Raw genomic sequence first — 24,994 nt, 5'->3', positions numbered from 1 at the left:
ACAACCTAACACTAAATGTGAACAAGACAAAAGAAATAATTGTGGACTACAGGAAAAAATGCAAGGAACATTCTCCTCCTCACCATCAATGGGGAAACAGTGGAAAAAGTGAGAAGCACAAAGTTTCTGGCAGTTTACATCGATGAGGACTTGTCTTGGAACACAAATACAAATGCCATAGTCAAGAAAGCACACCAGAGATTGCACTTTTTAGAAGGCTGAGGAGAGCAAATCTCCCATCGACAATTCTCACTACCTTCTACAGAGGCACTATAGAAAGCATCTTGATGAACAACATCATAGTATGGTATGGAAACTGCTCTACCTCTGAGCACAAATCTCTCCAGAGAGTGGTGAAGACAGCCGAGAGGATCATTAAGACCACCTTACCATCAGTCCATGACTTGTACTTATCCAGATGTCTCAGCAGGGCCTGAGAAATAATTAAAGACTGCACTCACCCTGCTTACAGACTGTTCCTGCATCTATCATCTGGAAAGTGCTTCCGAAGCATACGTTGCAGAACTACAAGATTCAGGAACACGTTCTTCCCTAATGTCATTAGTTTGCTGAATTCTAGCAACCACTACACTCCATGATGTCCACCTGGATCAGTAGAAACTGTCTCAGATTGTGCATTAAACTGGTTACCAGTCTCATGTAATACTTAGTGCAATATTCACCATGACTGTAACTTATAGGCCATCTAGGGCAGTAGCAATGCAGTAAAATATCTCTTCTTTCAGTGCAATCTATGCTGTGAATTCATAAATTAACCATAGTGCAATACTCTAAGGTCCATAGTGCAATACTCTAATGTTTACAGTGCAATACTCAAATGTCTCTTTCTGTGCAAGGATCAATGCAATGTCTTAACCAAGTACCTGTGCAATAATAAAGTCTCATGCAAGTAACTGTTCAGTTCAAAAAGTGTTAAAATGTGTTTCTAATTATGCGCAATATTAAATTGTATACCTGCATATCTGTGATGTAATAGCTAGGTGTTATATGTGTAAATGTCTGTGAAAATAGTCTATATGTTGTCTGCACATTGAGTCCAGAGACACGGAATTTCGTTCAGTTTTTGCACTTGTGTGATTTCTGAATGACAATAAAGTTTACTTTGACTTTAACTTTGACTTGACTTTGACTGCAGTTTGCTGTTGGTGGATTATGTTTCAGCTCTCCATAATGGAAAGGATGGTGCACACATCCCCTAGTTCTCTGAATGAGTCTGACAGAAAAATTTTGGAGCAATTTTAAATTTTGCATTCATGTCCTCCTCCAATAGAATACTTGCGAGCTAGCAACGCTTAACTTATTTTGGAATTGGGTAAAACAGTTCACTGTGATCCTCATTTGTAGGAAGAGAAAAATGACAATTTTATCATACTGAAGTTAAAATGTGGCTGAATTAAATGTGCTAACAAAATGTGCAATAAAGAGGACTGTCCAGTTCCATATTTGTTTCCAGTTTGTACAAAAGAAAGCAGCACTCTCATTTTTCTGAGGTACGAATCATGCATAGTTAGGATTAAACTTTACAACAAACATTCCCTGTGGTTGGTTCAACAACCATACCCTGGAATTTAGGACTGGAGAGACCACCTCCACAAAGAGACTGGTCACCAGTAGAGTCCACCAGGGTTTTGAGCTGGGTCTGCTTTTCTTTGGCATCTATTTTTGGAAGTCAAGGCCAATGCCAATGATCTCTGACTTCCAGTTTTGCAGATGATTGCATGCAAGGAGCAATCATATATATCCCCCAAGATGCTATCATCTTACAGGAAGGTCTAACACAGACAAATGGCTGGTGCCAAACTCATAGCTTAAAACTCACTGCCAGAAAATGCATAATAGTGGATTTTGGGAAGTTGGCCACCCATTGAATCAACCTCAGTCATAAAACACCCCTTAAAGTAGATACAGTGCAGTAGTCAGGTATTTGGGGACTCATGTAGATAGTAACCTGTTTTTCAACCAGCATATGTCTAAGATTGTATGAAAATCATTCTATATCATTCTACTTATAAGTTAAGGACATGGCATGTAGGTCCAGAAAAGTCATTGTGCCACTGAACTCAGAAGTAATCAGACCTATAAAGTACAACTCCTCTTTCTGTATGTACCTGACCAGGCACATGCAACAAATGGAATGCCTACAGAAGTTCCTTGCAAAAACAATACAAGCATAATCACAATGCCCTATGCAGAGTGCGACAAAGCCCTATCTCTATACTCTGTTTCCTGCAGACTGCTGAGAAGTGATTTATGCCGGACATAAAAGGCATCATTGGATATTTCTCTGATGAACATTTTGCATATCTGCAAAATGAACAGCACCAGAACTACTAGAGTGAAGGACTTAAACTTTGCTTTCTAGATAAATAGGATATTTTAGTAGAACAGGTATGTATCTCAGAGAATCCCCGTCCTCTGGAATAGGCTACCCATATCCATGTGAAGCAGTGTCCTTCCTTAACTCTATTCAAGTGCAACATGGACCAGTGGATGGGAAACTGGAAATTAAATCCTGGTCTGACACCTCTGTTTCTGCTGTAAAAAATAACCCCTGAAATAACCTCTAATTTGTAATATCTCATGGGATATATATGTGGGTTTGCAAGGCTAGGACTATAAAGGTCCCAGTAATCATTAGCCTAGTATGCACCTATGAACCTATGAACATGTAGTATTGTATTACTATATGCTTGGCATTACCTTCCAGTGCTCCATAAACACCAATCAGGTGATCCATTCTTCATATGTAGTCACAAGGCCTGAATATGAATGTCAAGGCAGTGTTCTTTTATTAGTACATCTTTAAGTATAAAATGAAATAAACTGATAAAGTACTGTTCATTATAATAAAAAGGAAGAACAGCTCCAAGCAGTGTAATCACTCTGGAAATGGGATTGATCGCATTATCAGGTGGCACTTTTTAAGCATGCTTTTATGATGCATTAAATATAAAGTTACAGATGAGTGAAAAAATAAAGAATCTGTTGAGATGTGAAACACTGGCAATTAGCAATATGTAACAGAGCAACAATGATTTATTTTTGTAGTGGTGTTCTTTGCAAATTGGAAATTAAAGATTGCATATCCATCCATCCATCCATCCATTCATCCAACCTCAACCTCTTTTTCTGTTTTGCACATGGAGATGAATAAATCCATTTTTATGTGACAGCAATTTAGAAATATTTTTGTTACTTACTACTAGATCAATTAGACTTCTCATGTTTTAGATATACTTGTTTTCTGAAGCATTTTACTTTGCATCAGCTGTGTCACTGCGACAGTGAAAATATACTAAGGAATTTTTATATCTGTATACTTTAAATAAAAATGTCCCTGGTTATTTAAATTAACAACTTGCTTTTTATATCATGACATGATATGTTTATTTTTTTCAGTGGTTATTGGTTTATATTCGTCACATTGCTACAGGTAGTTTCTGAGTACATTGATTACATGATATGCTAAATAGGTTTTTCACAGGGCTAATGCAACATGTCCCTCTGAAAACATTTCATATGTTGAAGAGACATCCCAGTTTCTACAATGAGTATTTGAAATGAACAAAAGCATTATTTCACAATAAATACAAACCATTAAATCTAAAGTATTACTAAATGTCTGGAATGAAAAATGTGTGGTTTGATCTCTGTATAGTAAGATAAGTATGTAATCAAACCAAGAAGGAACTTTGCAGTGTGGAGGGTGTGATGTTCACTTTCTGAATTACGTTATGCACTTAGTTCACTTAATAAAAATCGAACTGTAAAATATAACTGTAAAATACGTGCTAGAAAATAATCAAATAGAAAATAGTAGGTAATCCACAGCCGAGTTAAAATGGAATATCCTTTATTGAAACACACAAACAAGTGATCCTAGTTGAGTATAATAAAAAGCATGGAAAACATTCCTTATTTATATATAATCAGGTTATTTGGAGCAAGGGAGTCATTACAGAGGGTAATTCTGTTAAGAGCAATAAAAGCAGTAAACTCATTCCTTTAGCCAAGTACTCACTTGCCTGCACTTATACACGTGTCATGATGCAAAAATTCTGCTATATTATTCGTTAAATAAAGCCTAGAATAACAGTTCCTGTGTAGCAAAGCAGCTCTAAGTCTTATAATATATTCTGCATTGAAAAACAATTACAACTGGATAACCACAAAATTATATTATTGATTAGCAACACCTTTAATGCACATGAATTGCAAGTTCAGTGCACCTTTCATGAAATGTTGGAAGAGGCAGAGTAAATCTTTAAAACAAAGTATATGGCCAATGGTGTTGCCTGATTGGAATTTAAGAGATTTTCAGGCAAACCAATATCCGCAACGCAACAAGCAGCAACAATAAAATATACAGCACTGACCATTGTTTCTCTTTTAATGTTGAACAGTGTAGAGCTTTGGAAACTAATAGGCTCATCTATTGCAAATAGATTTATGGCATTCTCGTTTTTAAATGGACCTCAGTAACATTTTCATTGTATCATTATAATCTAAGCTTGTGTTCTCAAATGGTTGGAAATAAAAGCACAGTCAACAGAGCAAGAAATGAGGAGCACAAATGCATTCACAAATGCTAATTCCAAAAATGTCGACACAGGATAATCTGTTCAATGTCTTATTAAAACCTAATACATGCAGCTTCCAAGTCCAAAAGGGCAATTTATTTCCTGAAGTGGAAATATAATTGACATGCATTATCCTTTGTATTAAGTCACTGGGTGAATACACTTGTGTGTGTGATACTTACGTTCTTGAATTTTTCCGGGCAAGTCAGAAATTCTTTTCAGTTTCATATAACTGACATGCTTTCAGACAACTCAGATGTACAGCATATAAGCAACTATATTGATTTAGTTTGGACATATATTCTAATAAACTAATCAAGCCCATATCTTGTTCCTGTCATTTATGTTTTTATGCTACTAAGTTTGGCAGGAAAAACATTAGGCCCCAGTATTCTCAGCTGAAAGATATTATAATAGTCAAATAAGGATAATGAGAATATATTTTAGTTGCTCTGTAATGTACAACAAATTGAAAAAAATTAAAATAAATGTAGAGCTGTAGTGCCTAAAAGCTTTTAATGACACATTCAGTGCATGGACACTGCTTACACTATTCCAGTAGGAATAAATCACTCTCATTTTACAGCCTGCTTCTCTCAGGTTAAAATGAGAGAGCCATTATTTAGACTGAGCATATAGCCCTTCTCACAGCCTAATAACAGAACATGAAAAAAAAAAAAAAAAAAATATATATATATATATAGGCATATATTTTTTAACTACACAGTTACCAGACAAAATATGTATGCATGATCACACACACACACACACACACACACACACACACACACATACACGTATATGCACTCACAATGATATATGTGAAATAGGACATGTGAAGGGAACATAAACATATGCAAATATTGCTTTAGTGTGGAGGCAGTTTGGCCTTGTAAACTGAAGACAGGATAGGATAACTGGACATCATGCCTTATGTCTTAAAATTCTTGCTCAGAGAGCATGATGAAAGGGTAAAACTGACTCCACAAATATGCTTGGTACAATAAGCATCCTGAAGTAATTTATAGAATTTGTGAACAGCTTCTGCATGGATAAATGTTACATTATTTAGTTGTCAAACTTTTGCACTCAAGTCCTTGTCTGAATTTTGATTTGATTTAATCTGATTTGATATTGATTTGCAGCAATTTTAGACACATGATAAATACCTCTTGAGTACTGCCATCTTTCCCTTGATTTTGAAAACTGTAGACATATAGCTATGACATAAAATGTCCATAACTAATGTAGCAAACTCTTTCGGCTGCCCATAAGTTTATTTGGAACACGAATGAGAATGAGTTGACTGGGGTCTTTTTCAGATCTTAGCCAAAGCCCCTCAGCTATGTATATCTTGGTATTCTTGTTCCAGAACTTTTAATGTACAATGTCTAAAAGTATTGAACTTGTTTAGTGACTACATGAATGGCAGATTCTTGAAAGTGATTGCCATTTAGTCTAATTTTCAGATGCTGCCTGAATGAGGTCAGTCACAGGATTGCTACATTTGTTGACACTTGTTTTTAACTTGAGAACCTGAACTTTGGCTAAGATAAGCAAAAGTACCTATGGAGATTACAAAATACATTGGGTCTCTGTTAAGGTTTTCCTTCTAGATTAACCAACACCCTTGAAAAGAGTTTTATGCACTTTGGACTGAAACAATAAAAAGACAGGTCAATGCTTTCGGATCCTGCAAGAAACTTGGAGGGTCAATAAGAAAATGAATATAAATGTCTCAGACAAAATATGTAAGGCACATAGATAACTCATGCTGAAATGGATGTAGTATGCATAGTACAGTATTTGTGGTACATGGGCATTATAACAACTTGAAACAGACTGCAATTGTTACAGTATTTAGACCATTAAAGTCAAGTGCTGATTACATATAGGAACTCATACATTTCTTAAATGAACATAGAAGAGAAAATCATAGTAGCTGGGGACATAAAATTACTATAAATGGACTTTCCTAATATTGATTCTACAACATTAGTAAGGAAATTATTTACAATGTACATTCAGGAAATTACAGATGTGTAAATAAACTTAAAATAACAGTAGATGTTTGAATGATCTCTCCTGCTGTAATTGTAGCAATATGAGTTATGTCCTGCTATTATGTTCTTGGCAGGACACAGATCATATAGCTAAGGCTACTGCAGCAGTGATCAAATGAAGAATATTAACAATTGCTGCAAATTGTAAACAAACCAGCCAGCTAGTGGAATGTGCTGGATACTGTTTATGTAACTAAGTAGAGTATTCCTACTTCATGTGAAGTTTGACTACCTCTGATGTGCAGTGATCATGAAGTTATAAAAGTTAAATTACTGCTAGATAATTCAGCCAAACGGAAATATAAACTGATGCACAGAAGATGAATAACAGACTATGGGCAGGATTCACAAAGCCTCCGTGTAAGAGTTACAAGGCTTACACTGAAGCTGCAGTTAAACGGTGTGACATCAGCATGTCATGCATATGCATGAGGGCATGCTGAATCACACCTAAGGCTAACACGGTCCATGGAAAACAGTAGGGGGCGTGTCCGTAGGCCGAGACCTGTAAATGGACACGCCCCCAGAAGAGTAAAAGTCCCGAAAGTAAACCCCCACGACAGAGCCCGTGTAAATGTGAATAAACACAACACAACACATGCCCCCACAGACTACGAACATAAAATGTAGAAATGAACATCTTATAATTTTTTTTTAAATTGTAAAGATGTTTTCCCGTGAGTCTTTCGTTTGTGAGCGTGCCGTAGCTTAGCCACAGTTAGCAGTCAGTGGAAAAGCATATAAGAACTAAATATGCAAAGTAAGCCAAGAAGCAATAGCATAGCGGCAGAGACATTGGCTGAAGAGCAGGCAGTCATGGTTCGAACCCCCACAACATCAATTTTTATTTTTTAGTGAAATAATCACGAAACAAGTCCCTGACATATATGTACACATATAAAATTATATTTTATGTAAAATGTAATGAAATGGGCCATGTATTTTGAAGAAATGTGAGATAATAAAAAAAAAAATGTCAGATGTGCCTATAGCTGAGCTACAGTCTAACAAGTTGAGTACATCTGCCTGTAGGCAGGGGGGCCTGTAGGCAGGGGGCTGCTCGTCATTTAAATTTGGGATTTTGGAAGTGGTTGAGGACAAAGTGAGAGGGGGTGACCTTAAAAAGGTGGTGAGCGACAAGGAGGTAAGGTGCCAAATAAGATTAAACGCTTCTGTACATCCGGGAATTAATGACCACATATCCATTAAACCCATTTTGGACAATTTCTGACAGCAATATATGAAAGGAGTGGGGGGATGTGGTGGCATATAATAGACCGAGGTGGGTAAAAGCTGGCAAAGTTAAGGGCTTTGTAGTATGGTTTAGAACAACCCTTTGGAGACAAGAAAGTGTTATGTATATATTTATTGTCAAATCAGTTGTATTTTATATACAATTTACACATTTTTTATATATAATGTATAAAAAGGTGGGTTTTATGCATTTTAATTTGTATGAAAAGTATGAAGTGAAAATGTATTGATGGCTTATGTGGGTGTCCTTAGCAGTGTGACTGCAGTCAGTAGTATTAAAGAGTAGTTTTTTACATATATAAAAAGTGTTTAATTAGGTGGTTGTTAGGTGTGGGTAATTAGGATCATGTGACATTTATTGGATATATAAGGATGTGTATTTTATTGTTGAAGTTGTTCTGATGAAGTCACTTTGTGATGAAAGCGCTTAACGTGTTTTAAGTGTGAATAAAGGAGTTTTAAGTACACCTAACTGCCTGCATTGTCGTACTGAGAGGACGCCTTACATTTTAAGGAACTGGTGTGAGCTATATTGTCTTGTAGGTGAGCAATGTTTTAACAGGAATAAAATGAGTGCCCGTAGGGGAGCAGTGGTTTAACAGGTATATAATGAGTGTCCGTAGGTGAGCAGTGGTTTAACAGGTGTAAAATGAGTGCCTGTAGGTGAAAAGTTGTTTAACACGCTGAAACTGTGTGCCCATAGCTGAGCTGAGTGTAATATGCATGCTGACAGCCAAATGATGCGTAAACCAGCATAAATTGTTTGCGCGGAGCTGCGCACCGCGCCAACAAGCTAACCGACGGGCAACGTTGAGCAAGCTGTAACAAAACTGCCTTTACACAGACACACCTCCTAGCTTGTGTAGACAGTCATAAAATATAAAAAGCAGTGGCCAGGTTCGAACCCAGGATACCATGCACCATAGTCAAGGTACTGAACCACTAAGCCATGACAGTTGCAGTTAAAAATGCAGTAATAGCATATATATAGGAATGAATAGAAAGTGGAGCATGACAAAGCAGGTTTTGTGAAGCTAATACAATTCCAAAATGGCCAATCACAGATAAGTGCAGGAAAAACGGCATATATAAGCCCCATAGGCAGGAATACACAGCATAACCGATTGTAGAACCGACTTGCAGCCAGAATGTCAGGTGTAGGTGAGGGTAGTTGCTTCCGAGCACAGAGGTGGGGCGTTGAGGAGTGCACATATATGGTTTAGCTCCTTGTCCACAATCATGAGGCCCAACTCATGCAGGGCCAGGTCCTATGGGGAGCATATAGGGCTGAGGCGTGGGACTGCTTGGCTCATGATCTCACCAGTGCCACAGGGATACCAAGGACTGATGAGCAGGTCCGTCACCACCATGCGGACCTGAAGAGATGGAAGCAGGACCAACTGAACCGTTGGATCCAGGAGGCCCGGCAAATGCCCAACGCCCCACTACTGAGTAAGTTACATCTAAATATTTATGTAAGAAATTAACCTAGCTGATATTATGGAGATGTGTATTCCAATATTACTTTATTTATATTACAGCTGCAGGTGTCCGTTCTGCGAACCGTAGAGCCTATGGCGATAGGCTGGCATGGTTGCGCCACCAGGCAGGTCAGTAATTCTCTCCCTGTAACTGTAAATAAATATATAAGTATGACAGTTAGCAAAAGAGTGCAGTGTAGTCACTAATTAATAAAATGTGCAAGTAACAGTGTAAGAGGGTTTGCAAGTATTGCTTGATTAAAAAGTGTGATGCAGCCTGTAATCCAAACATAAAAATTAAACAAGTCTGAAATAAAGATGTACCACCTGTAATATAATAGTACATAACCTGCAGCAGGCTGAAAAGTACAGCTGCAGAAGCTGAGTAAAACACATGCGTGAAATATATCCCTGTTGAAATACAGAAACATGACAGAAGTGAGACTGTTGGAAAGGATTGTTATAACTACAGGTAAAACATGTCAATAAAACCTAGAATTAAGTACCATCCTGAATTGTAAAACTAAAACAAGTGAGAGAGTGTGAGAAAGAGTTATGAATCCACCAATAAAGTAGAAATAACTCCTGAATAAAGTATACTGCAGTCAGTACAGAATTAAATGAATGTGACAGACAGAACCAAACAGTAACATGTGTTGAAAATGGTACCGCAGCTGGAATGTGTATCCCAAAATCTGGATATGTTGCTCTCAGTCTGCAATATGCAGATAGTATGGTTGTCTGAAATACCAAACATCCACAGTTGTCTATAGCTATATAAAGCAAATGTAGCAGGATGATGTAGCTGAACAGAGCCAGATATGAATGTGTAGGAATAAAAATGAAAATGTATATTGATGTAGCAGTAACATTCCTATCAGCAACTTGAAGTAGTTATCACATAGGAAACTGTAGGCAGAACTCTAGTGTGTATATATCTTCAGCTATTAGAAATGTACAGCATATGTATGGTATTTGAAGTTGTTAATTACATTTTCTTCACCCTACCCTATAACCACATATAATCCATTCCACGTGAAATTGGTATGTGCAATCACAATTAACACCCCTGGACATTTGTCCTGTTGGTTCATACATATTTGCATGTACGTTGATGCATCTGCCCTGTTCATACATCCAAACTTGATAGCCTGTTGCCATCAATCAACCCTGCATGTTGTTGGACTGTGTATTGCTGTTCAAAATATGCATGTGTTAAGCTTGCTGTTCAATGGTTTGAATATCTGGGTGTTTGGTTAATGGGAATACTAATGCATGCTGTTACAACTAATTGTGAATGGTATTGTACGTTATTAACTCAAACTGTCATGACATAATGCAAAACATAGGACGACAGGGAAGGTGGGTTCCAGCGGACCCACCTCTCCCTCCTCAGCTGGTGAGTGCACCTGGCAGTAGTGCCCAGGCCGTACTCTCCTCCAGTGGCCCTGTGCCACCTGCAGGTGGAAGGGCTGCAGGGGATGGGGCTCATCCCCCCTCTGCAAGTGTGGCCGGAGGAGAACATCCACTCACCCTCCATAATGTCCAGACTGTGGTGCGTAGGGAAATCCGGGATGCTGTTCTTGGGCCCCTACGCCAGCTTGAGGCATGGCTGGCACAACTAATGGGCGTGCCTGCTGCCCGGCCTACACAGCTCTCAGCACAGCCCCGTCCTTGGCAGTGAAGGCACAGTGGCAACTGCCCATGGGTGGGGATATCAGTTCCACTGTTGCCATCTGTGGGCTCATGGGCTCTAGATATCCAAACGTTCATCCCCGTCAATTGTGTAACCCCCCCCCACATGTGTCATACACTGCCCCTGTATGCATCTTGTTTGTCTTGTCTGTTAACCTACCCAACCTACCTCCCCAGCTATACCGACTTCCTGTACCTGACATACCACTCTCACCTGAAAAAAAAAAAAAAAAAGGGCACTCTGTACCCACAAAAAAATTACGCCCCATACATAGCTGCCCATTTCGCACACATGTCTGCTGGACATGAAAACTGTCAATTACAATTGGCTGTACAACAAGTATTATTGTTGTCCTTACACCTCTCTCAGGGGTGGAAGGTTTCAAATGTCACACCAAATTACAAACATATGCACAGCTGTTGCTGATGAAGAAATGGGCAGCTATGGGCCTTACCTACATCCCTCCTGCAAAACCCGAGCTTGTTTCCCTACTGTCTTACCTTCTTTGTGACCCCTTTTTCACCACTTTCCTGTCTCCCCATTTTCATTCCTTTCAAAGAAATTAGCGCGGGTGTGCGCAAGAGTAAGCACTTTTAAGCAGTTGTAAGTGGGTGTGCGCAGAGCTAAGCACCAGTGCGCATGCGTGAGCTCTGCGCAAACCAGCACTAACCCGGTTACAACTGCTTAAAAGTGCCTTAGTCACTCTGAAGGACAAGGCCTGTAGTCTGCTCAAAAGCAAAATAAAATCCCACTGTCAGTCCTGAACCCAGGACCTTGGAAACAGTAGTCTGCATGACTTACCACTAAGCCATGAATGTTATATAAGAACATTGTGCTACAATAAATATATCATGTAATAGTAGGAATGAATGTAAAGGGAATATAGGATGTGTAGTACACAAAGCATGTCATGTATATTTACTGTCAAATGTAGTGGATTTCTATAATAGTAGTGTGTGAACAGAAACAGCCATGCTAGTTGGTAGCTAGTAGGTAATAATGTCACTGTAGCACCTTGCAAGCCACACACATACTCACAGCAGGATAATCACTGCCCATACCCCACAACCTCTTACAACAACACATCTGGACTAAGTAATAAAAAAATGTGAAGCAAAGGCCCAAAAACAGGGACACATTCCAAATATTGCTCCAACAAACTTAGACAGTTGAGAGAGTAACAGGTTTTGCATTATGTTGGATGTTTGGAAGGGTATGAAATCTGAAACTGAAACGTTTGTCACTATAGTCTGATTTGAGCCCAGAGTGATTTGCCAGAAAAAGCTGTTTATGAGATATGGACCAAAATATGAGGCAAAAATGTGGACATTCTGCAGATATCTGTTCACTTGAGAGGTCTGACACTGCCATATTTGAATAGTTAAGAGCCTAGACATAGCAACAGTGACTGAGTTACAGGGATGCCTCACAGACTCCCTGTGAAATGTACAAACAGTAGGCAGAAAGGTGTTACAACACATGGAATGGTAACTATGAAGTACTGAAAGTATGCACCACTTGCACATCGGAAATAGTGTAGTAATACATATGCTCATGCTAACCCACAGTCACAACTGCAGAATACAAGGCAATTTAATGGGTGTACCCCACTGATATGTACCATTCCATGAGGCAGATAAAAGATGCACCTGAGAGTCTCTGGGGCCTGCTCAGCAGCATACTCAAATACCCTAATAGATGTCAAGGCCCACACCATGGAGAGACCACACTGCATGCAGTAACACCGTAGCAGATATAGCAAGCATTCCAAGGTGTGAATGTACATGGAAAATAGGAAAGCCACAGCAACACACTACAGTCAAGACACCTAGCAGGCAAACAAGTAGTGAATGTAAAGGGCAAATATTGAAGCCATAGCAACAAAGTGCAAGAGCCACTGCTATATATCAGTTACACCACATGTCCCACAGGAAAGCATACACACCCACATTAACAGTAGTAGTAGTCTTAGGTGTCAGTGTACATACACACTTAGTACAGGAAACTGGAGAAATGAATGGAGAAATGTTAATCTACAACACAGCCAGAAATATGAGAGAGATACTAACCTTTACACTCACAGAACAGTGTCCACAGCATACCAGCATGGTCCCTGCCCTTAAACTCTGAAAGGGCTACGCCTATCTCACATACCTTTTTATAGCACTGTCCTGGAATCACAGTGAGAACTGCAATCAGTACACAACTGGCTGCATGCAATTAGCAAATGCTGGCTAACAATTGGTGCAGAGGCCATCGCATGGACATATGCCGATACCTACAAAAGTATGCTGTACTCCCAGTCCAAACATGCAATACTTTCATTGTACCCTCTGGAGGTAGAGAGAGAGAGAGAGAGAGAGAGAGAGAGAGAGAGAGAAACATACACAAACAAAAACACCCATCAAAACTGACTAGAAAGCTGACATCTGCCAACTGGAGCAGCAGCAGGACACCAAACCAAACGGCAACGCAAGCAGCTGTGACAAACACAGGTAATGTAAAGTAATACTTTAAAGGTCTACATACTGTGAACCCTCCATATGTGTCATTGGTCTGTATCCATATGTATATGAAGATGTGCATAGGGCAGGGGACATACAGCAACTATCAGTGAAGGCTGTACATGCATATGTATGTCAGGGCATCTATGTGCACATATCAATGTAGGTTGAATGTAGGTTGTAGTGCAATGTACAAAGTAGGTTTCACAGTTATGTATGTTTAGCAGTATGTTAATGTGTGTATACAGTTTTGTAAACAAACATGTTGATATACCTATCTATCATATGGATACATATGTATGTCAATATATGTATGTATGTATATATATATATATATATATATATATATATATATATATATATATATATATATATATATATATATATATATATATATATATATATGCATATATGTATACATACATAGAGAGGGATGTAGGAATACATAGACAGATATAGATAGATAGAATATGTAGAAACATATATATATATGTAGATACATATACACAGACAGACAGATCTGACTATCTACAGATATGACTGTATATGACGATCTCAAACTCCCCCTGTCCCACCCCCTCTGTCACTCTCACCCCCTCTCTGTCACACTCCCCCCCTCTCTCCATATCTATAGCAATATATGTACATCGAGATATATATATATATGTGTATATGTATACAGACATATATATATAGACATATATATATATATATATATATCTATATATACATATATACATATAGATATATACATATATATATATATATATATATATATATATATATATATATATATATATATACATATATATATAGAGAGCGAGAGATGTATATATATTCTGAGTGAGGCACATGTGTACAGATGTATTGCAACAGGTACCTGGTGACAAAGGCATGGAGTGAACACCAGTGTCGAAACTGGAGTACCATACCCCATTTCAAATCACCTACACCAGTAACCACCAGATTTGTGATTGGCTGCCCACCACTGCATGTGTCAGGGGTGAACAGGGTCATAAATGTGTACAATAGTCCCCCCAATGATAGTCACAGTGGCACACTATTACTGGAATACCTGCACATGGTATGTGTCAGCAGACATGGTGTGTCAGCTATGGACATGTAGGTCAGTGTACCCCTCCACACCACACAATGGCTGCCACAGTATGTACCTCACATGACAGCTACAGATATGGAGAAGGACACAGTGACATGTACAACACTGTGACAATGCACTCAAACACATTACCAATGCACAGGCACAGTGACTGACAACACCATAGAGTACACACATACTACTCACATAGAGGTTACCACTCCTGGATTTACATACTTAAGTCATACCCATGACAGATGTCCAACAACCATAGTAACACCTCACACCATCCACAACCTAAATGACTGCTGTGTGTCGTCCTTGACACCGCAGTAGAGAGCACGTGGAGGAGGTACAGGTTCCTACCCACAGATAAGACATACCCTGCAATAAACCACACAGCGTTAAGAAGCAAGACTCCCCATGAGTACATGTAACACATACCCCTGCTGAATGTTAGTCAGATAGGTAATATGCCATATGAGTCACCCTGTGTAACTGTTTGACAGGAGCAGGTACCATCACATCACATGTGTCACAATGGTCAGGGTAGCAGAACAGTATGCTGCTGTAGTCCCAGGGGCAATAGCATATTGTAGTGTATTGTATTGTAATGTATTGTATTGTGTTGTATTGTATTGGTATGTAGAGGTGCCTCCTTCGTGGAGTGGAACCACTGCTGCTGTACACCAGTGTACAGGTACATATCCTGTAGTCAGGCTAGTGTTACATAGCACTTCTATATGTGTGTTTAGCTCCTCTTGGAGTTCATGTAGCATGCAACCGGGGATACCATCAGTTCCCATTGATGCTGTGTTTTCTGCTTTTCTGAGGGCTCCCACCTGGACATCTGTGATGACAGGGAGGTTACATTCAGCTGGGATAAGTATGTCTTAGTTTGGGGGAGAGGGAGGGGGGAAACTTGCACCGAACCTGTCTGCCACAATGTTGCCAATATCTGTGGGTTCAGTTAATTATTTGTTGTTGTGTACTAACTATGAGCATATTGGAGGGTTTCTGACCAGGTTTCTAACATAACTGAAGAAGGCCTTGTGGTTATCTGTAGTGTCCCCGGTGATTTCCATCTCAAAGTTGCCCATGGATGTTTGTATGAGAGAACATAGCTCTTTACTAGTGCTGATCAGACATGCCTTCCCTTTATGGAATTATGCTTTGTCTTGCAGTAGCTTCCATCTTTTGTTATACAATCTGTCTATGGGTGGGGTCCACCAGACAGGATGCTTTCCCTTTGTGGAGAGTGTCTTGGTCTTATATGGGATTGCATGATCCATGCATTCTCGGAGATGTCCGTAGAAATCATTTGTGAAGGAGTCAGCATTGTGGGTTGTGTCTTCCACTGGCCCAGTGGGCTTAAAGGATACCATCTCAGTGTTACGAAGTGTAAAGTTTGCATTTGAAATGTTATTCACTGTAGTCATTTGTGCTGGTGGTGGAGGTGGGATATGTATATCCAGGGCAATTAGTTTGTGGTCAGATCACAGTAGTTGATGATGTACCCCATACAGTACCTCGATACAAACCCCCAGAGTGAGGAGGTGCTTTGGACCTGAATCAGTGTTCTGACTGCTGGGGTTTGGTAGTATGTCGTATGGAGTGTGCCAGGTACTGTTGCACAGTTGTTGGCTGAGCAATGATACCTGGCCATTTACATGCATATCCACCAATAGACAGACGGATGCTATATATGTGAGATATGTTGTATCACGACAGTCGAGTAGCATGTGTAGTATGTGTGCCAAATTCTGCTGACATATTTTGCTGATATTTTATTTCCTTTTTCAGGACCATGGCTCACCAGCGCAATCCAGCATACTCTGCAGCTGAGGATGAGGAAATACACCGGAGCCTGGTGCGGGATTACGCAATACTCTTTTCCCACACCAGCCAGAATCAGCAGGAGAGGGCTGCACTGTGGCAAGACCTGGTCCATCGGGTAAATGACATAGGCATGCATAATAGGACATATGAGCAGGTACGACATCACTGCAGTGATTTAATCAGAAATGTCCGTCAGCGTGCGTCGGATATCCACAGGCAACAGGTTGCCACAGGTGGTGGGGTGGCTGCACATCCCCCGCTCACCAGACTGGAGGGACTACTCATAAGTGTTGTGGCTCCAGCCCGCCAACAACAACAACAGCAGCAGACCTGCATTATGATGGAGGCTGGAGCCACACAGCACCAAGACTACGAGCGTGCAGGTAATATGCCATATATATAGTTGACTGTTGTGTACACTGGTAGTTAATGCATGTGTGAGGTGTGTCCTTGGTTTGTAGCTGTCATCATAATATTTAATGTGCAAGTGTGATATTCTCAGTATCAGCAGCTGACCTGTGAAAGGTAACTGTTGTACTACTGACCTGTATCATACTCAGTAACAATGGCACAGTTGTGCCCACTGACATTAATTTCCTCACTTCTGCAGGTCCCTCCAGTGTAACAGCAATGCAGCCTATCCATGCTGGTGAGTGTGTATTAACAATACCATTAATAGTCTTGATAGTAATAGTAATATTAGGCTCACTTAGTAGTGCTCTGTGTATGCATGCAGGTGTGTCTGTGTCTGTGTGTTGATATCTTGCATACTGAGTAGTGTGCAAGTGTGCAACTGTGTGCAAGTGTGCAACTGTGTGCAAGTGTGCAACTGTGTGCATGTGTGCATGTGTGCAATTGTGTGCATGTGTGCATGTGTGCATGTGTGCACCTGTGCATGTGAGCATGTGTGCACCTGTGCATGTGTGCATGTGTGCATGTGTGCATCACTGGTAACATTGTGTAGACATTGTAAACTGTGTTTCCTGTTTCCCTCCCACAGGTTGTGGTGCTGCTCTGGTGTCATGCAGCAGGGAACCTGAATCAGGTGCCACGGGTACTGATAATGATGACATCTGTGTAATGGCACAGGAAGGTGTGCCAGGGTCCGTCATTGGTCAGCCAATTGACAGTACACAGCTGTCAACCCCATCAATGTGCACAGTCATCCTGCCAATACACCCTTTGTCACCAATGTCCCTAGGTGATGGACAGGATCTAGTGGGCATTGACCAGGGTAATGTGGTATCTGTGGCACATGCTTCCCCACACAGCAGCCATGGGCATGGCCCTGAGATGGTACCACACAGATAGATGTCCAGGGGTTCTCGTGGGAGCATCCGTGGGCGTACTACCCCTGTCAGACGTGCCCACAGAGGTCTTACAACCTCAGCTATGTTTCGGGCTGTCATGCAGGCACAGTCACGTATGGAATGGTACACCAGACAGGGTCTGAGGGAGCTGACAGCATGTCGCACAGCCATGACTGACAGTATGCGTGACATTGCGGCTGCCATCCGTAATTTCACCGATGTCATAGACAGACATTGTGGGGACATATTAGATCAGTTCCACAACTACATGTCCATGAGCCAGGGCAATGGCGGACAGTTGCGGCATCGACGTGGGCGTATGCCAGCAACAGCAGCAGCTGGCAGTCGTCACGGATGACAACAGGGCCGCGGCCGCCCCCATAGTGCCAGCAGCAGCCCCAGCAATGCTGGGTCTGTGCTGTCATCAGACTGCCCCAGGAGACCACGTGGACATGGCTCTGGACAGGCCCAGCAGGGATCTGTGTCCAGTCAATGAACACCTGCTTCTGATGACAGTACCCAGTCTGGATTGGTACTGGATATGGTCCGTAGCACCCCTGCAAGGCACAGGTACCGTGTCCGTGGCCAGAGACACTGATCTGTATGACCTGGCAGGTACAGTCTGTGGCTGTCCACAAACACCGGTATATGGCAGCCATGAGGTGGAACTGTGTGCATCCATACACGCATGCGAATTGACAACACCTAGGGCTACCGCATACACGCACACACTGCATCAACATTGCCCCACCTTGTACTGCTGTCCCTCACCAACACACATACACATACATGTCAATTGGTGGTATCAGTGGCAGACTCAGGCATACCAAGTTCACACCCTGTGCATATGATGAAACTGTGCCACCTCCTGCAATCTGTAACATCAGTGGAGGTACAGGTTAACATGTTGCTGATGCACAGGGTGACTACATAGATGTGTAGTAATAGTATCATGTTGTTAACAGTACTGTGTGCTGATATAATTGTGGGTATATCCCAGCATGCCTGATACAGTAAGGGTATGATTGTCTTGTACTGTTTTCTACACCCATGGTAAGTACCATAGTGTATCATCTGCACATGTTGGCATACTGGTGGTAAGGATGTCAACAGAAGGCTACATACATAGGTAGCACAGGGGATAAGGTAATGAAAGTATTGATACGCAATGATGGACATGTAAACTGCAAGTGGCATGTTGCCCACACTGGACTCTGCAATGCGGGTGTTTGAGGATGTTTATATGCGTGCAGTACTACACGACTGGTACAGGACACACAGGAGCACCCTAGCACTGCAAGCCCACATCTCATACCATGCTTGACAGCCCCAACACACAAAACTAACTTTCACAGGAGGGAGAGTCCCCATAAATGTCAGGGATACTGTGGTGGCAGGACAGGTAGCATACATCCTACTAAGTATGGAACCACTGAGTGAAGGCTCAGTGTCTGTTATTTGACATGTGTATTACTACAGGTATGAGCACCTGGGTTTCCATCCGGTTATTGTACATCCTGACGGTACATGGTCTGTACACTTGTGTGCGCTGAGACTGGACCCTGGCCATCTGACCTGTGCATTTCCATGTACATGTGTATAGTGCCTGCATATTTGCACTGTTACCTACTGGAAGTGGTACAGCTTGTTTGTTGTACAATGGACTACATGAAGCCCTGCTTACTGTAGCTTTGTTTGCATGCATGTTTGCTTGCAGTTACCCTGGAACACTGATCCCACCTGCAATGCAGATTTATAGAGCTTCTGTGGACTCCTAGTGACATCTGCATAGCTTACTATATGTATGTCCATGTCTCACTTGACAGAACGTCACTGTTTGTCCTGTTTGCATGTACGTTGCCTGTGACACATTGCATATGACTTACCTGGCATTTGACCATGTGAGCAGTCATATATGCCAGTGCTAACTAATCACAGGCACTACACCCTCACATACTCACCTTCTGTACCTTGTTCCCCATTGGCCCTATGTGCTGTTAATCACCATGGCAATCACAATACTATGGTAGCATGTGCAAAGGTCACTTGTCAGTCACCTCTATGGTGCAGTTGTGGAATATGTGAGTCATGTGGCAATGTCACAGCTGCTACATGTACACAGTCAACCCTCTCCCCTACACATGGACGTACAAAACATGTATGAGATGCAACCACATAGCCAAAATGGGGACTAAGCACTCTGAACCCAGTACTGGCATAACCTGTCAGGTGGCATGAAATACTACAGTGACTACAATACCAGTCTGATGTAGACCTACACTGAGAGCAATCCAAACACCTGAACACACTGGGGCATTTGTGGAGCCTCAGAATAGCATCCTGCCTGAGCAGCAGACACCTCTGCAGCTGGCATACAGGCATACGTTAAGCCGGAACACAGCACGTGCAACACATAGCACACAAATCCTGTGTGCCAAACAGTCACAGCCTGTACGGCTAGACAACACACCTGCTACAGTTGTGTTAGGTACCTTTATTGTCCGGTACAGTGAGGTCCCGCTCACCAGGCTGGACAAGGTGAAGGTCACAGTGATATGCCCGTGGGGCACTATGGTCTACCACATAACACAAGCATACAGGTCAGTCAGAGGCATGGACACATATGACTCAGTCATTGTCCATGCCACTATGGCTGGCCTGTGATGTACCTCCCTGGACTACATGATAGGGAACATAGAAGGGCTCTCTGAGCATGTGGCACAGGCTGGTATGACCCTGACCTTGGTTGGCATCATACCCTCACCAAGAATGCTGAAGTATTACTGAATGCTGATGAATTACTGTAGCTACAACACCCTAGCTGAAAGGTTCCTAGCATGTAGTCACTGCATTGCTATGGAACAACTTGTTACCACTCCCACAACAGGTGAAAACATGCAGCACCTGTTCATCAACAACATGTAGACTATATGCCCCAGACCAGATGTGTATCCCTCACTGCTAGGATGATACCATATACAACTCACACTGTATATACATATACCACATGCAGCACCCGCACAGAAGACCACAGTCATAATGTTATCCAGTGCAAATACCATGTATTCACATGTGGCAGGCATCAGACATGGGAACTATTGAAGGTCACAGGTACATATGTGTATTTGACACACACATACATCATCTGTGTCCATTGCCATTACTGGTTTAATCGATGTCATGCATTATTGTGAACAACAACCCACACACATGGGCATTCTGTGTGACAAAAACACACGTGGCACGTGTGGAATTCAAAGCCATAACTAACTGTGCTATGACAGTAGTGAGAGATGCAGTAGCAGAGTGTGCTATTTGCATTACTGGGAGATTTGCCCTCTTCTGCTGTACTTGTAGGGTGCTGACATCATCTCTGTGTAGAGATTGGAATATGCAGCAGCTGGTGTGTTGTACTGATTGCCAAAAGGGTCAGTTCTCTCACACATGTAATTGCACATACCCTACTTCCTACTTTGCATACAGTTGTCAACATCCTTTCATACTGACCTAACACTGTAGTACCATATAGTGTACAGGTTCAGTACTTTCACTGTGGTGGACAGTATCCTGGGCTTTAGTCCTATCACTGCTTTAAATTTCCATAGTGAGCACAACAGACTGTTTAGGGGCCAGTTGTGCACATATGACCATGTTGCATTATGTTCAGATATGGACTACTTAAACCAGGCTTGTCCAACATTGGTAGTGTATTCCACAACATAGGTGGACATTGGCAAACACTAGCAATGTGCCCTAGGCCATTTCTAATGCTAGTCAGAGAGTGTTTGTCCTTCGACACACATTGTAACTGGAGTTTGCCATGACATATGTCATGGTTAGTATACTGTGCCTCCGTCTACCCGTGACATAACAGTGATACCCAGGGTAAACCTACCATCTCCCATCCACTCATCAAGATTCCTCTTGAGGAGAGTCGATGGGTGACTCTCTGGCTAACCTGTACTGGGAGTTTACTCAAGAGTGGGGGTGGCTTCTGTGTTATGGATCATTCAGTACAGCTTGTCCTATGTATGTCAATGCTGGGGTTCAGGTCTCTCATGTGTATAGCTCACTGCCATTCAGATTGTACAAGGTGCAGCATGTTCATTGATTCCAGCTTGGACATGGCTTTATACATCAGGCACAGCTTGCCTCTGGGCGGGCAGTATGGCAGTGTGTGGAGCTGCAGTTTGTTTAATCAGGCAGCACATGGCATCTGTTCAAGCTCTTTGATACTCCTGGTGAGGTACTTTTGGGGTCTTTCCAGTTGATGGAGGTGTCTGCTGAGGTACATCCCACAGGGGCCATTGTAGTCAATTGTGACGCTGATGAAGGATGACTGCAGAGCCACAGTGACCTCCCCTGATCTAGATCTGACTACCTTCATGATTAGGTGGGTATATGGTATGTTTCTGTAACCACTACAGCCACATGCTTGTCCAATGCAAGATATCTATCAACTTGTGTCCCCAGGTCTCTTATTACATCTTAAGTACTTAATGGGTTAACACCTATGTGGTAATTGGTGGGCACTTACTGTATATCCACAGGGGTTGACTATACACTTTTCTGCAATTAGCTTGCTGACATGGCTATGGCACCAGTTGTCTGTTTCTATGTGGCCCTTTTGTGGGATGCTTGTGTCAGCTGGAAGGTCAGATATGGTGGCCAGTTTGTAGTCCTCTGCAAACTTGTTCAGACACAGTCCTTCCATGTTGGCCTGTACCTATGGGACATATATACCAAACAAGGGAGGTCCCAGGAATGAGCCTTGTGGGATGCCAGTTGTATTTGGTTTGTAGTCTGACATGGCTGCAGCATTTCTGACCAGGTCAGTTCTGTCCTTGGTCTGGTTTGCTACCCCTCTACTGACATAGGGGTTTATATTTAAGCTGGTGAGCTTATCTATAATGAACACGTGGGGTATTGTATGGAAGCCTTTTGCAAGGTCCAGCTAGGCTGTGTGGACCACATTCCCCTCATCAATGACCTTAATGACTGTTTCAAATAAGTCAAACATGTTTAAGGGGCAGGATCTGCACTTAAGTAAGCCACACTGGGTAGGATCCAGTGTCAGTAGGTCCCGAATATCTTTATGTCTGAGATACATGCTGATCCTTTCCATAGCTTTGCAGACCAAGCTTGTCAGCATTCTGGGGTGGTAGTTTGCAATATCCATTCAGGCAACACCTTTGTGGAGAAGGACCACTGTTGTTGTATACTGCTCTTTGGGTACATATCCTGTGGTAAGGCTGACATTGAGCAGTAGTGTTATTTGGCATTCCATTCTTCTTGGAGTCCATGTTGGACTCAGCCCAGGACACCATCTCATACCATTGATGCTGTGTGTTTTGCTTTGTAGATGCTGGTTGTTACCTCAGCATCTGCAATGTCAGGGGGCCAGCACTCTGCTGGGATAGATATTTTGCATTATGGGGGGGCGGGGGGGTTGCACTGCACCTGTCAGGTTAGATGTTGGCAATATGTGTGTGTGTTTGGTATGTTGTTTGTAATATTTCAGTGATTCAGAGCATATCTGTGAATTCCCAACAAGGTTCCTACCATCAGTTAAGAAAGCCTTGTGATTATCCTTAGTGTCCTGTACAATTTGTATCTTCATAGGTTCATAGGTTCATACTAGGCTATCCACCCTAGGGCATTTCTAAGCCTAGCCAGAGTGTGTGTGGCTTTCGCCACCCCTTGCTATGTGAATATTATGGCCATTTATGATTTACTTTACTGTGCCTCTGTCTGGACGTGACACAGTGAAGACCCCAGTGTACATCTATGATCATCCATCCACTTGGCAAGATTCCTGTTGAAGAGAGTCAGTGAGGGGCTCTGCCTAACATGGAGTGGGATTCCGTTCCAGGGTGTAGGGAGCCTCTGGGTTATGTATCTGTCCCTCCAGCACATCCTATTTCATTATGTGTTGAGGTTGACATCTCTCACTCTCACAGCTCCGATGGATTTGGGTTTTCTGGGGTGGAGCATGTCCATTACTCCTGTGTTGGACATGGCCTTGTACAACAGGCATGCAATGCCTCTGCGTAGGCAGTATGTGGCTGCATACAGCTGGGGTGTCTACAGCCAGGCAGCATATGACAAATATTTGAGACCCTTTATCCTCTTGGTGAGGTACCTTTGAGGTCTTTCTAACTGCTGCAGGTGTCGGGTAAAGTACATCCCAAATGAGGCATTGTAGTAGATTATGGGTCTGATAAGAGAACAGTATAGGGGCACAATGACCTCTGTTGACGTAGATGTGAATCCTTTCATGATACGTTGTCCAATATAGACAGTCTTCCTAGCCACGTTGGCAATGTGAGTGTCACATGACAGGTTACTGTCCACTTGTGTCCCTAGGTCCCTGATTACTCCTTCCATACATAATGGATTACAACCTATGTGGTAATTTGTGAGTACCTTGTTTGGTATTTTGTGAGACATTCATACTGTCCAGTGTCTTCAGGATGGCTGAGTGGGGTTCCTGTGTGTGAGAGTGTGGTCTGTAGCATGCTACAGAATGTACAGCAGTTTTGCCTACAGTTAGTTGCACATGGGTGGTCTCCGATGCTTCTTGCATTGCCAGTTACCTGGACGTGTGGGTGTCTGTGCTGAATATGGATACTCCCCCTCCTTTTATGGTTTGGACCAGGTTTTGGGGCCATAACGCATGATATGAAGTATAACCTGGTAGTGCTGGTGTGCTATCAGGAGCCTTGCTGCAGGTTTCTGTCACTGCATGGACATCGATGTTCTCCATACTGGGGAGGGCCTCGGGAGCATGCATGTTGAGGTTTACACGTCTAGCATTGGGCAGCATTACCCTTATGTTTCTTTCCACTTATGTTTTCTAGGGAGGTGGGTTAGTCTTTTCAGCCTTGCCTACAAAAGGCTCTATGGAGGTGGCAAGAGCCTTAGCCAATATCCAGATGCCCAGGGGTAACAGGTGCAAGCCATCCCTGGCACAGCAGCGTGGCTTGTCAAGCATGACATCCCAAGCAGACAGACATTGGATCCCCTTGGAATGACACCAGTAATTGTGCCACTTGTTAAAGCTGATCATTCTGTGTTTGTACTGTGGCATCATTCTTGGTGAGGGTAGGATGCTGCACATGGTCAGTGTCATACCGGCCTGGACTACATA

This window comes from Protopterus annectens, chromosome 1.part2 (genome assembly GCF_019279795.1).
Source record: "Protopterus annectens isolate FY-2018-M chromosome 1.part2, PAN1.0, whole genome shotgun sequence".
NCBI lineage: Eukaryota > Metazoa > Chordata > Ceratodontiformes > Protopteridae > Protopterus > Protopterus annectens.
Note: the sequence above shows the minus strand (reverse complement) of the source record.